Source organism: Electrona antarctica (assembly GCF_951216825.1).
Source record: "Electrona antarctica genome assembly, chromosome: 5".
NCBI lineage: Eukaryota > Metazoa > Chordata > Actinopteri > Myctophiformes > Myctophidae > Electrona > Electrona antarctica.
The window spans coordinates 43933299-43949149 of NC_136810.1; the positions used below are offsets into that span (position 1 = coordinate 43933299).

At 40.3% G+C, this 15851-nt stretch overlaps 1 protein-coding gene across 2 annotated transcripts in view; it reads right to left on the reverse strand.

Annotated features, from left to right (window-relative positions):
• immp2l (inner mitochondrial membrane peptidase subunit 2) overlaps positions 1 to 15851 on the reverse strand; it is a 203690-nt gene that overhangs the window by 49477 nt on the left and 138362 nt on the right. The gene's annotated exons all lie outside the window — the stretch shown is intronic.

The window sequence follows — 15851 nt, forward strand, 5'->3', positions numbered from 1 at the left end:
TTCCGGAGCTTAGCAGGGAGACAAATTCATACATATTTACATAGCCGGGAGAGAGAGAGAGAGAGCGAGAGAGAGACTATTTTGTATTTGGAAGTTGTGCCATTGCAGCAAACTTTCACAGACAGGTATAAAATGACTCTTTTTCGGCTACAATAACTAAGTGAACCATGGCGGGCCGTGAAATGTTCAGGATTCGTTTCCATATACACTACGGCTGGGTTTCAGATAAGGTTCTCAGAATCTAATTTGGGTCCCTGCTCAGGAGGGTTAGTATACTAACTTACCCTGCAGTTCTTGGAACCCGGAACTCAGAGCTTTTACTTTCAAATGTTTTTTTTCGAAAATAGCTGATCTATACGAGCTCTGCAGAGCGTCACATTGTGAAGCGTTGCGAGCTTTAGATCAGGTAATTTTCACTAGCACCTCCCTGGTTCTGGATATTATCGTCTCTGTCGGGTGGACACCTTGTAAGTCCAAAACTGTTTAGTTGTCAGGATTATAATTCAAAATTATCGTATTGAGGTAATTGTTTATCCACCAAAATCACAAAGGCTAATTTAGCGTAAAACGAAACCAAATGGACCGTAACAGGTCCATTTGGTTTCGTTTTACGCTCAAAGGAGTACAATTATCTGCATTACTTAATTTACAAGAAGTTTACACAATTAGACAATGTAGAAGAATTGTTATTTTTGATCGTTTGCCTATGGTACCACGTTAATACAGCATGGAATTGTGGACAAAATCGAATCCAACGATAACAAAATATTGGTCCGTCCGTGGCTCAAATGCCCAATAATAGATTAGCGTCAGCTAGGAGGTGTCTGCCCGACAGCAACGATATAATGTAAACAAGCAAAACAAACCGTCACACTTCAGGTGGTAAAGAGTGCAGTGCTATAGCACAGAGTTGTCTCTGCTTGACCTTGGCTTCACCTCGTGAAGACGTCCCCCCATAATATGATGTCCCACAACAACTCCTTTTTTCTGTGCTGTGTAATATTAAAGGAATAGCGTGTAACTTTGCCCTGTGTTTACATAACAAAACAATACATGTTTTACCAATCATTTCCCTCTATAGCAGCAGTCCAGGCACGCCCAACTTTGTCTTTGGTTGCTGAGCACGCGTGCTTCACGTGCCCTCAACATATTACGTCAAAATATTAAGTTTGCGCAATTTCACATTGGCCATGTTGACCATAGTCTATTCTGTTCATACTGTAACTCACCATTTGTTTTGTAACTACAAGTCAGTGGCGTGCACAGATAGACACTAGGGGGTGCTAGAGCACCACCTGCCCTTACCCTCTGGACAGCAATGTCCCCTTTTGGGGAAAAAAAAGAAAATGTACAGTGTACAGTATGTAAACCATGGTGACATTGATCAATTCTTGATATAAAAAAGCTTCTAATATATTATTTATGCCCCAAAATCTATAAATCTCACACTATTAAGGCAACCGGCCGGTTCCACGCGCTGCACAAGGTGCCCTTTTTTCACTTGATCACCTGCCCCTCTAAATGTCTGTGCACGCCACTGCTACAAGTAGCAGTTAAACAATTGCTTAACAAAATATACTTTCCATATCCCATAATTTATGCAACGATGCAAATTTGACAAGACTGAGATTGTTTGTGGCCATATACTTTACATTATGCTTGTGTGCATTCGGGTGCTAATGAGTACTGTTTAAGTGTTGATCTAGTTTTACTCGACTAAAATATATTGATTGATTCATTGATTGATTGATTGATTGATTCTTTATTTAAGTGTCATGCTTCCGAAGAAGCCCAGCCCATAATGGACTTACAGGACACTTTTTACAGTTTACATAAACAATGACAATAAACCGACATGACGCTTTGCAAACAATATTCAAGTCAATACCAAACTGACTAATACACTCCAGATCCTTACAAGGCAGATTACATAATATACAACATAAAATAAAATACCATCAAATAAAATACACATTAGGACTGTGACAGGAGACACATGTACCTACTTGAAGAGCTGGGATTGTCTACTCCAGGCTCTAGAAACAAACTGGGCTGTCCTAAATACTTCATTATTAAATAACCAGTCTAACTTCTGTCCATCATCTTCCAAGAATATATATATTTTGGCGGTGCCTTTAATGATGGCGTCATAATGACTGATTTGACACGTGAGTGCACTCTGAAAATAGCAGATCTACAAGCGCACAATGCTTCGCAGCATTGTGAGCTTGTAGATCTGTTATTTTCAGAGTGCAACCAAGCATAAAATGACTTGTCTTTTAGTTCTATACTGGATCTCTTCTCCACTAGTCCCTCCACATTATTTTAGTCTAGTTTTTATTTGTTGATATTTTTAGTCTCAGTTTTAGTCATCGTAGCTTGGTTTTTATTTAGTTTAGTGAAAAAGGCAAACTTTTTTCGTCATTGTTTTAGTCAACAAAGTCAACACAGGGAAAAGTTACAGTATGTATTTTAAGAGGTCCTGAGCAGGCTAGGGGTATACTTGTAGAGTTTATAATGGCAAAAAAAGTTCAATTAGTTAGTCTAGTGTACAATAAAATGGACTATAATGTAAAATTTTATGAACAAAATACATTTTTTCAATAAAAACAAATGTGTGGTGTCTCATGACTATAGAATCTTCTCTCTTGGAATTTTAAACTTGTAAAAACATGTGCCGAACCATTCTGTTTGTTGTTATAAAACCAAATATGAGCCTCAGAAATGTCTCTGCACCAGCGTCTAAAGCAGTGGTTCCCAAACGTTTTAGCTTAAGACCCAAAAAAGAAATTAGACGTTTGCCCGGCACCCAAACTAGTGAAAATTGCAGATCTACAAGCTCACAATTCATCACTTCGCTCTACATTGCGAGCTTGTATATCGGCTATTTTCACTACTTCTTAAATTGTTTTCTAATTTATGGAATTTCTTAGATTTGACTTTGTTTTCTTCATGAAATTACTGAAAAAAATCATTGCATTTTGTGAAATTAAAATTTCATTTTTTTTGGGAATGTTTTTGAAAATGTTTTGAAATAGTAATAAAACCAAAATGTGGAAAAAAACATGAAAGGGACCCATAAAGATAATGTCCACGACGCACAAATGGGTCCCGACCCAGTGTTTGGGAAACACTGTACACCAGCGTTTCATTCAGAAAACATTCAGATTGGGATTAGGAATTCATAGCTTTAGGAGATTGGGGTTGAGGATCGGAAATCAGATCAGCTATTTTCTGCTACATGGGGTTAACCCATTTAGACCTGAGGATGATTCTACAAATGCCTTCTAAATCCTGACAGTTTTCTGAAAAACCCATGTTTGTCGTTCTCAAACATTTTCATGTCAAGGACCCCCAAAATTATATGTAATTGGCCGCCGACACCCATCTGAAAATATGTTGTTCCAGGAACCCCCCAGAAGCAAAGATTTGAGTTAAAAATGTTCACTCTGAAATAATATATACATTTCACGATTTTCACGGCACATCGCAAAAGTGGCATTCATAAAATCATGTCCTCAAGTATAGTAATACAGACAAGTGTGGTTTTGAGTAAATGGCACAACACGTGTGCGTGTGTGTGTGTGTGTGTGTGTGTGTGTGTGTGTGTGTGTGTGTGTGTGCGCATGTGTGTGTGTGTGCACGCGCGTGTGTGTGTGTGCACGCGCGTGTGTGTGTGTGTGTGTGCACCGGTGAACCCATTGACATTGAATTGCATTATATTCTCTTTCATTAAAAATCCAATATGGATTCCCAGCGCGGAGCTGTGGGTTTGAGGTGATGAATGTGCGTCACGCGCCGACTGATGGGGGGCATTTATCAGAGCCGCCGGCGCCATACATCACCTGAGTTTCAGCACAGTGGACAGGGCTTTTAGAGCGCCGCCATTTGTCACCGCCACGGGAGTTAAAATATGACCCATTAGCGCTCAGGTAGTGACTAGGTCAGCAGGAACGTGCTGTCTGCCTCCCTCCACCCCCCCCCCCCCCCCCTCTCTCTCTCAACCCCCTCCTCTCTGACCCTGGCAGTATACTGGAAGAAGTACTCAGATTTTGTTGCTGTCGCTATAGTGGAAAAAGTATTCACATGTTTTACTTAACCCTAGAACACTAAACTTAACTTTTGTCAAACCATCACTAAACACGGGTATATTTTACCCAATGTAATATATTCAATTTTTTTCTTCTCATCAAAATATATTGAAGAACAGCAATACATGAGGCCAACTTGAGGTAATCTTCTTTAATATTGAAGACTTTTGACTTTTCCCCAAAAAAGAAAAAAAATACATATGGGGGAGCAAAATCGGTGAATAACGTGGATATTATTAAAAATAACTAAACAAAACAAAAACATTGTGGGTGTATGGGATTTTTCTCTATCACAAAACTCAAATTAACCCAAACACCTAGAAAAAATGTGGAAGTGGGCAGGAAAACAAACTATGATCTATGATGTCACTGACAGGTACTGAAAGACCCACCCACCTCAGACATCAGCAACATTATGAAAATGGAAAGAAAATGTATTGTCTGGGTGAAAATCACCCGTGTTTAGTGTTAACACCTTAGAAGCCCGGAACTACAGTATTTAATCCATTTCATCCAGGGTGCCCATCATTTGTAGCGCACGGACTACTTTTACCGGCGCACCGGAAGCTGGTGTGCATGTCTGTGTAGCAGCTAACAATAGCCACACCACGATCGAGTCGATCGACAACAACGGGAGGTAATAATAAATCTATCGCGACTAGCGACTGGACCGCTGAGCGCCGTCTAACACAGGATGTTTTTTCAGAATTAGACGGGATGATTTAGATCGGGAGTTATGATCGTTTTAAGATTTTTTAGGCCTAATAATAATCTAAAATGTAACTAGTAACTCAAGTTTTCAAAGAATTGTAGTAAAAAGTACAATATATTAACATTCCTATAAGTGGAGTAGAAGTACAAAGTATTGGGGGGGGGGGGGGGGGGGGTAAAGTTCAACATACTCAAGTAAAAGTAACTGTACTGAAGTACCTTACTTGAGTAAATATACTTAATTACTTTTCGCTACTACCCTGGGTGACCCTGGGCCAGACACGGCGGCCATTGGGGGGGTGGGGGGGGGGGGGGGGGGCTGACAAGAACAGCTCAGCAAGTCTTTTGGGATCGTTTGTTAAGCACTTTCACATTGAAATGCCACCGAGGGGGAAGGGTGACACATGGGTAACACATGGCCCCCAAATCGAGGACAAAGTGGTCCGAGTCACCATCACCAAGACAGCTGAGGTCCCTGACTGCGTGGACGGAAAACTTGTATGTCCAAAACCATTACATTTCAGGGAATTGGTAAAAAATAAATCTGTGTTCCAATAGGATCCAATGTAGGCATGTAATGATTTGCTCAACTCACGATACGATTCAAATCACAATACTAGGTTCAGGATACGATTTTTCACGATTGTTTTAAACAAATTTATTTTCCAGATACATTTCGTATTTCTCTTACAAACTCCACTTTCTTTCTCTTTTAATTTTCTTCTTTTCTTCTTTTTTCAATACAGTAGCAAATTAAAACTTTTTTATCAATTCACTTACAAAGATCCTGTATTTTCTTGTTTTTTTTACGTGCCCTCTGCTATTTGCAAATTGCGATTCAAATAGCAAAGTCATTGGAATATAAATTGTCACCAGTTTGAACATAATCTATTAATTTGCTATATCGCTACATCGCTACATGCCTACATCCAATGTAGTTTTTATTTCGTCACAAGCTCTATGCTTTTCATTGGTTCAGTAGACTCTTCTGAAATAGCCACTCCAAGGTCTTGTGCTGCCACTTTCAATGAAGCCGATCTGATCATTGCAGATGTGCAGTCAACCAAACACCGCCCTAGCTGTGGAGGTGATCACATTAGAAGAATTACTAATCATATGTGGAGTTAAGCCACAGCTACATTTATTGAATTTATTAATACAAGGCATCCGCCTTGTGACCGTCGCTTCTCGCCCTCAGGAGCCTTACTGGTTATTACAAAACCACTTCAGCCCTATATTCAGTACATTTCGGCCATTTGAAAATATAGATTTGTATACATTTGAAAACTAAAATTTCTGTCAAATGAGCATTTTGTACTTTTGGTACTTTTTTTCATTCCACGATTTTGCAACCCATTTTTTTCACCCAGTGTCAATTATCTAATGTAATCCTGGGCGCTACACTTCCTCTGCCAACCTGGGGAGGGCAGCGGACTGGCCTCATGCTTCCTTCTATGCATGATGAGTCCAAACGGCTTCTTTTCACCTGACAGGGGGGAGTTTCCCCCAGCCGGACGTAGCGCGTGGAAGGAACACCTTATTCCAACCAGTTCCTTTCCCTTCCATCAAGTGCCCTGGCTGGCCAGGGGGAGGTACTTTTGGTACATGTTGATACCAATAACCAAATACTTTAACTTTTAAGTACATCTTGAATTCCGGACTTTTACTTGTAAGAGTATTTCTACATTGCAGTGTTGATAAAAACATAACAGGAGTGTTGTGAGGAGACAGAGCAGCCTGACTTGAAAGGAAAGATTTCATGAAAGAAACGACAGATTCCTTGACAAGGTCTTTCCATTACATGCACCCATATGCCGTTGAACTCCTCTTCACCCCTTTTGAGATGAGCAAAATGGTGTGTTCAAACGGAATCATCTCTGCAAAAGATTAAAATGGCCACAACATGGCGTATTACTGTCCCAAAATAGAAGTAGGGAAGAATGCCCTACTTCATCACACTACAGTGTGACACAAAAGTAGCAAAAATAGCCGATCTACAAGCTTGTAGATAGTCTGTTTTTGCTACAATTTACAATTTACAATTTAGGCATTTAGCAGACGCTCTTAATCCAGAGCGATTTACATTAGGCAAGAACAGAAGTATGGGAATACATCACATATATAAAATGCATTTATCAAGAAACATGCATAAGCTAAGAACGTAACTAGAACATATCTATATAATGACACTATACATATTAACTATATATACTATACTATGCTATACATATGTACTATGATGTGCTATGTGCTATGTGCTATTTTTGAATGTTTTTGAGCGTGGCGTTGGGACGTCATGTGGGATGTTTATGTGTGCTTTTGTGCATGCCCCCCCCCCCCCCCCCGGCCGTGACGTCTTGTGGCAGCCAAGTCTATGCACTTTTTACTGTTTGCCTTTGTGCGTTGCTCCCTGTGACCTCATGAAGCAGCCACAGTGGGTGTTTTAAGTGTCTGTGTGTGTTTTAGAAATATGGAACCAAGGAAAAGTAAACAACAACAAGTTTGGATGAACCCAGGTAATGTTTTTCCATTTCCTGGAGTAGTAACCATGTGCAACAAAACAACGGTTTTCCACAAGTCAGCGACAATAAGTTAAGACGCTGCTGTGTGCGCGCTAAGTGAAGTTAATAAAGGCCTAGGGTGTTTGTGGCATGTACTAAATCAAACATTTCTCTGCAACCGTACAGTTAAGTAAGCATACAATCAGTGGAGGGCGTCGCTGGCACGCAGACATGATTAAACCGCTGATGGTTTTACTGCACTAATGATATGCACACTCGTTAATAATGATATGCTCAGTCGTTAATAACCCGGTGTGACAAGTAGGCCACGCTGTCGTCGCTGTGTCGGTCGGAAACCTTGCATGTCCAAAGCTAAAGGATAAAACAACCCGAGTTCCATTGCATCCCATGTAGTTATTATTTTAGTCACTGTGTACCGATGCATCCCATGTAGTTATTATTTTAGTCACTGTGTACCGATGCATCCATGTTATTAGTGTGGTTGCCCTAAAGGGCAACCAGACTTTTAGTGTGGTTGCCCTAAAGGGCAACCAGACTATTGTAATCGTAACACTTTATTATTTTACTGGAGTAACCTTTTTTTTTAAACGCTACTCCTCCCACAGTTTTAACTGTACGCACTTGACCCATATGTCAAATTGACCGGAAAAATCGGGAATGGTGTGCTTGCTCATTGCTAAGAGAAATATTGTATAGTTTAATTGATATTAATTTATTCGTGCATTACATTTCCCCATTGACATGAATGGGAAAATGCGAAAACTCACGTTCAAGTATTTTTTCCTCAGAGACCGTAAGCGGTATAGTTACAAAACTGGGAGGGTAAATTCATAATAATTACTAAAATTAATTAACTTATAATTGTATCGGTCGGCCTCATGGTGGCGCTATAACAGCCCACTTTACGTTTTGGCTTATAACTCTTGAACCGTAGGTCGTAAAATCAAAATCATTTCTTCCCTGGATTCCTTGGGTCATGACGTATCTCCCCATATAGGCCACGCCCATTTGCGTCAGGATAGATTTTCCGCCATTTTGAATTTTCTTCAAAACACACTTTAATTTTCGGATTCTACAGATTCTGTCCGAATCTCACAGAAATCGGTACACATGATCTCTGGACCTATCGGACCGCGTTTACATTTTTTTCAGATTTTTTGAATTTTTTTTGTCCGTATCGTTCGGCCTTAATCGTCGTCCGAAGTTAGTGGGAGGGGCCTATTTTACAAAAAATGCCAGATATCACGAATGGAATGTCCAATCCATCCCAAATTTGAATCACATGTCCGGGGTGGTTTAATCAACCAAAAGCCAAAAGCGATTCTATTTTCATCCATAGGGGGCACCGCAAATGCGAAAAATGTAACAGTTTCTTGCAGAAAAATGATTTTTGGGGGGATAAATCCCCTCCGAATTACTTACACATGACTGCAGGGGTGAGCCATTGTAATTGGCTGGCAATATCAGTGGGAGGGGCATATGTAAGCCACTGCGGCAACCACACTTTGCAATTTTTTAAAATTGCGACCTTTCTAGTTAGTGTGGTTGCCCTAAAGGGCAACCAGACTATTGAAATTGTAACACTTTATTTATTCACCTGGAGTAACCCTTTTTTTGAAACGCTACTCCTCCCACAGTTTTAACTGTACGCACTTGACCCATATGTCAAATTGACCGGCTTCATCGGGAAGGATGTGCTTGTATTTTTTTAAGAGAAATGTTGTATAGTTTAATTGATATGAATTTATTAGTGATTTAAATTTCCCCATTGACATGAATGGGAAAATGCGATTTTTCGCATTTTCTCACATTCAAGTATTTTTTCCTCAGAGACTGTAAGCACTATAGTTACAAAACTTGGAGGGTAGGTTCATAATAATTACTAAAATTAATCAACTTATAATGTTATTGGTCGGCCTCATGGTGGCGCTATAACAGCCCACTTTACGTTTTGGCTTATAACTCTTGAACCGTAGGTCGTAAAATCAAACTTATTTTTTCCCTGGCTTCCTTGGGTCATGACGCATCTCACCATATAGGCCACGCCCATTTGCGTCATGACAGATTTTCCGCCATTTTGAATTTTCTCCAAAACACACTTTTGGCTCCTCCTCCTACAGATTTTGTCCAAATCTCACAAAAATCGGCACACATGATCTCCGGACCTATCCGATTAAAACACCAACTGCAGAATTTTGGTAGTGCGTATCGTTCAGCCGTAATCGTCGTCCGAAGTTAGTAGGAGGGGCCTATTTTACAAAAAATGCCATAAATCACGAACAGAATGTCCGATCCATCCCAAATTTGAATCACATGTCGCGGGTGGTTCAATCAACAAAGTTCCAAAAGCAATTCCATTTTCATCCATAGGGGGCGCCGCAAATGCCAAAAATGTAACCGTATGGTGCAAAAACGTGATTTTTGGGGGTTAAATCCCCTCCGAATTACTTACGCATGATCACAGGGGTGACGCAACATTGTAATTGGCTGGCAATATCAGTGGGAGGGGCATATGTAAGCCACTGCGGCAACCACACTTTGCAATTTTTTTAAATTGCGACCTTTCTAGTTATTTTAGTCACTGTGTACCGATGCATCCCATGTATGTAGTTATTATTTTAGTCACTGTGTACCGATGCATCCCATGTAGTTATTATTTTAGTTACTACATGTGTACCAATACATCCCATGTAGTTATTATTTTAGTCACTGTGTACCGATGCATCCAATGTAGTTATTATTTTAGTCACTGTGTACCGATGCATCCCATGTAGTTATTATTTTAGTCACTGTGTACCAATGCATCCCATGTAGTTATTATTTTAGTCACTGTGTACCGATGCATCCCATGTAGTTATTAATTTAGTCACTGTGTACCGATGCATCCAATGTAGTTATTATTTTAGTCACTGTGTACCGATGCATCCCATGTAGTTATTAATTTAGTCACTGTGTACCGATGCATCCAATGTAGTTATTATTTTAGTCACTGTGTACCGATGCATCCCATGTAGTTATTAATTTAGTCACTGTGTACCGATGCATCCCATGTAGTTATTATTTTAGTCACTGTGTACCAATGCATCCCATGTAGTTATTATTTTAGTCACTGTGTACCAATAATGGTACACAGTGTAGTCCCATCCCACACTACATCCCATGTAGTTATTATTTTAGTCACTGTGTACCAATGCATCCCATGTAGTTATTATTTTAGTCACTGTGTACCGATGTATTCCATGTAGTTATTATTTTAGTCACTGTGTACCAATGCATCCAATGTAGTTATTATTTTAGTCACTGTGTACCGATGCATCCCATGTAGTTATTATTTTAGTCACTGTGTACCAATGCATCCCATGTAGTTATTATTTTAGTCACTGTGTACCAATAATGGTACACAGTGTAGTCCCATCCCACACTACATCCCATGTAGTTATTATTTTAGTCACTGTGTACCAATGCATCCCATGTAGTTATTATTTTAGTCACTGTGTACCAATGCATCCCATGTAGTTATTATTTTAGTCACTGTGTACCGATGCATCCCATGTAGTTATTATTTTAGTCACTGTGTACCGATGTATTCCATGTAGTTATTATTTTAGTCACTGTGTACCAATGCATCCCATGTAGTTATTATTTTAGTCACTGTGTACCGATGTATTCCATGTAGTTATTATTTTAGTCACTGTGTACCAATGCATCCAATGTAGTTATTATTTTAGTCACTGTGTACCGATGCATCCCATGTAGTTATTATTTTAGTCACTGTGTACCAATGCATCCCATGTAGTTATTAGTTTAGTCACTGTGTACCGATGCATCCCATGTAGTTATTATTTTAGTCACAAGCTCAGCATTGGTTGCATTATGTTTAAAACGCACACTTTTCCACTTCACGTTCAAAACGTCGCAAAAATAGCAGATACAAGCTCGGCTACAACAAAGTAGGGCATTGACTTAATTAGCCTTAGGGATAAAACAGTGGCTCAGGGGTAGAGTGGCCGGTAGAGCGGCCGGATGGCAACCCAGTTCAATCCCGGGCTCCCCCAGAGTTAGCGTGAAAGTGTTCTTGAGCAAGACTGTGAACTTCGTGCCTTGCATGGTTTCCTATGCCATCGGTGTGTGAATGTGTGTGTGAATGGGTGAATGTAATGCACAATCCATGTAAAGCGCTTTGGATAAAAGCACTATATAAACCACTACCATTTGCATTATAAAAAGTTGAAATATGGAGATGCAAGGTTTCTGCCTGACAGCAGCTATACACTACTCTGAAATTGAATTATGATATCCATGGCAAGATTGTGCGGAATTAGTGGGCAATTTCTTAACTTAACATAATTAGTCATTCTTTAGAACAGTATCATCTCACAGCTAGGGCTGTGTGTTTGGTTGGCTGCACATGTGCAATTAGGATGCCTTAATTGAAAGTGACATAATTCTGCACCAAGGGACCTTGGAGTGGCTATCCAAGATATACAGCCACAGTGGAGTCTATTCTCTCTCTCCACGTATGCATGCACGGCACGCACACATGCACAGCCTTGTCCAGTGAAGGCACAGTCCGTCTATGTGACCCAATCGATCACTATCGTTGGGTGAAAATTACCCAATCACCCAAAAAACAGGCATGGGGGGCAGGGAAACAAGCCTACCTTACCAAGGTACCCAGGGACCCACCCACCTCAGACATCAGCAACACAATGGAAATCACATAAACATATTTAATTGTGTGGGTGAAAATCACCCAACATTAGTGTTCCTCAGTAATTCATGTTGTGGAGTCTCACTGGGGGACCGCCAACCAGGTAGGCACCTGACCGCACCAGAGAGACACAGACAGACACAGACGGACAGAAAGAACGTCATCGACGGACGCTGCATTCCACGACACGTTCTCAATCAGCCCAATGTCTCTCACCTGTGCAACCTACCTGAAACAAACCTGTCTCCCTCACAGTCAGTCTGTGATTGCTCTCTCTGTGTGCTGGTCGGGCCTGGCGGTAAGACTCTCTATCATATTCCTCCACACTTACATATTGTGCGATACATGGTTAGCTGTTGGATTTCTCGCCCTAGGCAAATGCACGCCGCATGTTCACCTTTGATGAGGTGACAGTATAAGGAACTCGGAATGCGTCTCAGATATGCTGACTATAGGCGCTAGATGCTCGGAATCCAGTGATGGAAGAAGTACGCACATGTTATACTTAAGTAAAAATACAAATACTATACAGCAATATAGATTGAGATACAGTCTAATGCGGTGCATTTTTAAATGATAATGAAATATATATAGCGCTGACGTGGCTAGTGGGTCATTTCATAATAATCAAAACAACTAAGTAACTAAAGTTTTCATATAATTGTAGTGGAGTAAAAGTACAGTATTTTCCTCTGAGATGAGATAAGTAAATTAATTGCAAATTGTAAATACTGAAGAAAGTTTCAAAAAACAAAACATACGGTAAGTGCATGCAGTGCTTGAGTAGTAGATTAGTGCACTTAGTTACTTTACACCCCTGCTGGAATCTGTATGCATTCAGGGAGTGAAGTATGGTGTCAGGACTCTAATCTTGTCCCATGCCTGTGTTGTACAACAGTTGTTAAGTGACAGAAACATGGATCTGCACCGCTGCGGTAAATCCACTGCCATCTGATAGGAGCAAGGTGACAGTGTTTTTCCTGTCGCACGACACGTAGTGTCCATTCTTTTTAAGAGAAGATATACTGTGTGTGTGTGTGTGTGTGTGTGTGTGACGGGAATATGAAATACGAGGACACGGGCCAAAGTGTGTGACTCTCCACTACGCACTCATACTACAATGTAGAAATAAAATAGTCTGTTACAAGTAAAAGTCTGGAATAAAAAAATTACCAAAGTATTGGTATAAACATCTATCTATCTATAAATGCACCATGTCTCTGTCTGTCTGTCTGTGTGTGTGTATACTGTTATAATCCACATAACTCGAGAACCGGTCGCCCCACCGACTTCAATTCAACACACGCATTCCACCACAGGGAGTGCAGTGTCCGGTGTTGAGTCGTTCGGACACACGGTTGTCCAGAACCGTCTCATTTCAAGTTATCAAATGTATACAAATCTTTTGAAAGTAGCCGATTTTGTTTCAAATGGCCAAAATGTATGTAGGTTGAAGTGGTTAATGCATGTTTAGTAATAATAATCAAAATCTACAAAGTAACTGCCTATACAGTATTCAAATAACTGTAGTGGAGTAAAAGTAGATGTAGTGGAGTGGAGTGGAAGTAAAAGTATTGGGAATTGGAAATACTCCAGAAAAATACAAATACCTCATAAATGTTACTTACTGTACAGTACAGCATCACACAAAAGCATCAAAAGTAGCAGATATGCAACCTCTCGCGCCTCACTTTGAGCTATCTGCTACTTTTTTATTTGAATCCTGAAAAGTAAGAGTTTTGGATATAATGTGGTTTCCACCTGACAGAGACCATATATAGAGTTGATCACGGGCAGATGACTGGTACAGTATGTCCATTTTTCAAAATTGTACAAAGTTATACAGAATTGTGAGGTTTTAGATTTGCCATTTTCGATAAAGAGGTTTGGCATAGAGGGAAAGGCATCCGCTCATAATTCCGACGGCTCATTAGGGTTTATGAAGAACAGATCTACTGTGTCAGCTTTATTGCACATTCTCCAAAGCTGGCATGATGCTAAAACCTAAATTTGATGTGCATGTCACATACATTGACTTCACTCGTGCGTTTGACACAATCAACCATGGTCATCTCCTTCATTCACTGAAAATGCTTGGAGTAGAACATCCAGGACAGATATAAGCAGCTGTTGATGCAGTTACAGCCTGGGGTCAGACCTACTGCTTTGCAGCTAATGCTGTGAAAACCAAGGACATGGCTATTAGTCTCAGGGAGCCTCAAAACAGACCAATACCCCATCCTATCGTTTTGAACAACCAGGCTGTAGAGAGGGTGGATACATTCAAGCTCCTTGGAATACAGCTCTCCTCTGACCTGAAATGGGATGCACAAGTTCAGTTCATGCTGAAGAAGGCTCAGCCAAGGGTTCATTATCTGAGTGTGGCCAAACAAGCACAGCTCCCCCCAGATGTGTTGACCCAGGTATATGTGACCTTTATCAGACCAGTGCTGGAATATGCTTCACCTGTCTGGGCTGGCCTCCCAAAACACTTCCACCCAGGAACTGGAATGTCTGCAGAGAAGGTGCTGCCGCATCATTGGGATACCAACTAACTCCTTCCCCACTCTGGAGGCGAGGAGAGAGGAGGCCACTCTAAGGGAATTCAATCGACTACTGAGAGAAGGGACCAGTCCAATGATCCAGAGCTGGTCTACAAATACAAGTCGCTACACACTACGAAATGGGAGGACACTCACACAACCTGTGAGTCACACAAAAAGGCACCACGTTTTTAGCGTTGTTTGATAGTTGATTTGTTTTTTTGTTGTTTTTTCTTTTCAAAATATTTTTATTTCCGTTTTATAACAGTCACAGGTTCATAGTCACAGGTTCATAGAAAAAATAAAAATAAAATATCAGATTTAGTATCAGTGACTGAGGTAAATAAACGTAGCCTATTGTATGAATCAAAGAAATCGTGGGCAGACATAATGAAAAGACTTATTGTGCAAAACATGCCCCTTCAAGAAAAAAGAAAAACATTTTCTCCCCTTCAAGTCCCAATTTAGTATAGCCAATTCCCAATTCCCCAGCCTCTCTACAAGTACTCCATCTCTGCTAACCCCCACAATCAGTCATTGGGAGGGTGAAGAAAGCCTCGGGTCTCCTCCGATACCCGGGCCATCAAGCCAACATCTTGTTGTTTGTTGTTTTTTAATAGAGAGGTCCTCTTGTCCTCTTGTGTCTCAATGTGTAAGAAACATCATAATTCATATTGTTATGCAATGATGTTTTTCAAATAAAGTTGAAACTAGACCGAGAATGTGGCTTATTCGTGTGCGGTTAGGGACAGGGTTAGTAATGGGGCGAGTAGGGCCAACACGCTGTCAGAATAATGCCGCTGACCCAGAGGGAAAATGAGCCAAAGAACAGAGCCAATGGTCAAGTATTGAGGGTTTAAGTATGGTAGTTATCTCAGAAAATACACAGGAATCCAATATAATATTAGAAAGGTTAACGTGTTTTTGATCATATACAGTGCTGTCAAAAAGTCTATGAAACTCCGTTAAAAAGGTTTTAATCTGCAACATAGTTTTATACAATAATGTAGTAGGGCTTCATCTGTGCTTCATCCCTCTCTCAGCTAAGGGGTCCTTGCTCTGGAAAAGCTTTGAAGACCCCTGTTCTAGACTGCAAAAGAAAATGAGTAAAACAAATATAACTTTTTGTTTTGAATTATTACCTCCATTACAAACAGCAGCTATTTGGGCCAAGGCACACTGACTGCACTGCTTGATGGGGTAGGTATAAAAATAGAAAAAGGTTCACATTTATCTACGTTTCTTTGCACAAACCCCTCGGGCTTTAAGTAAT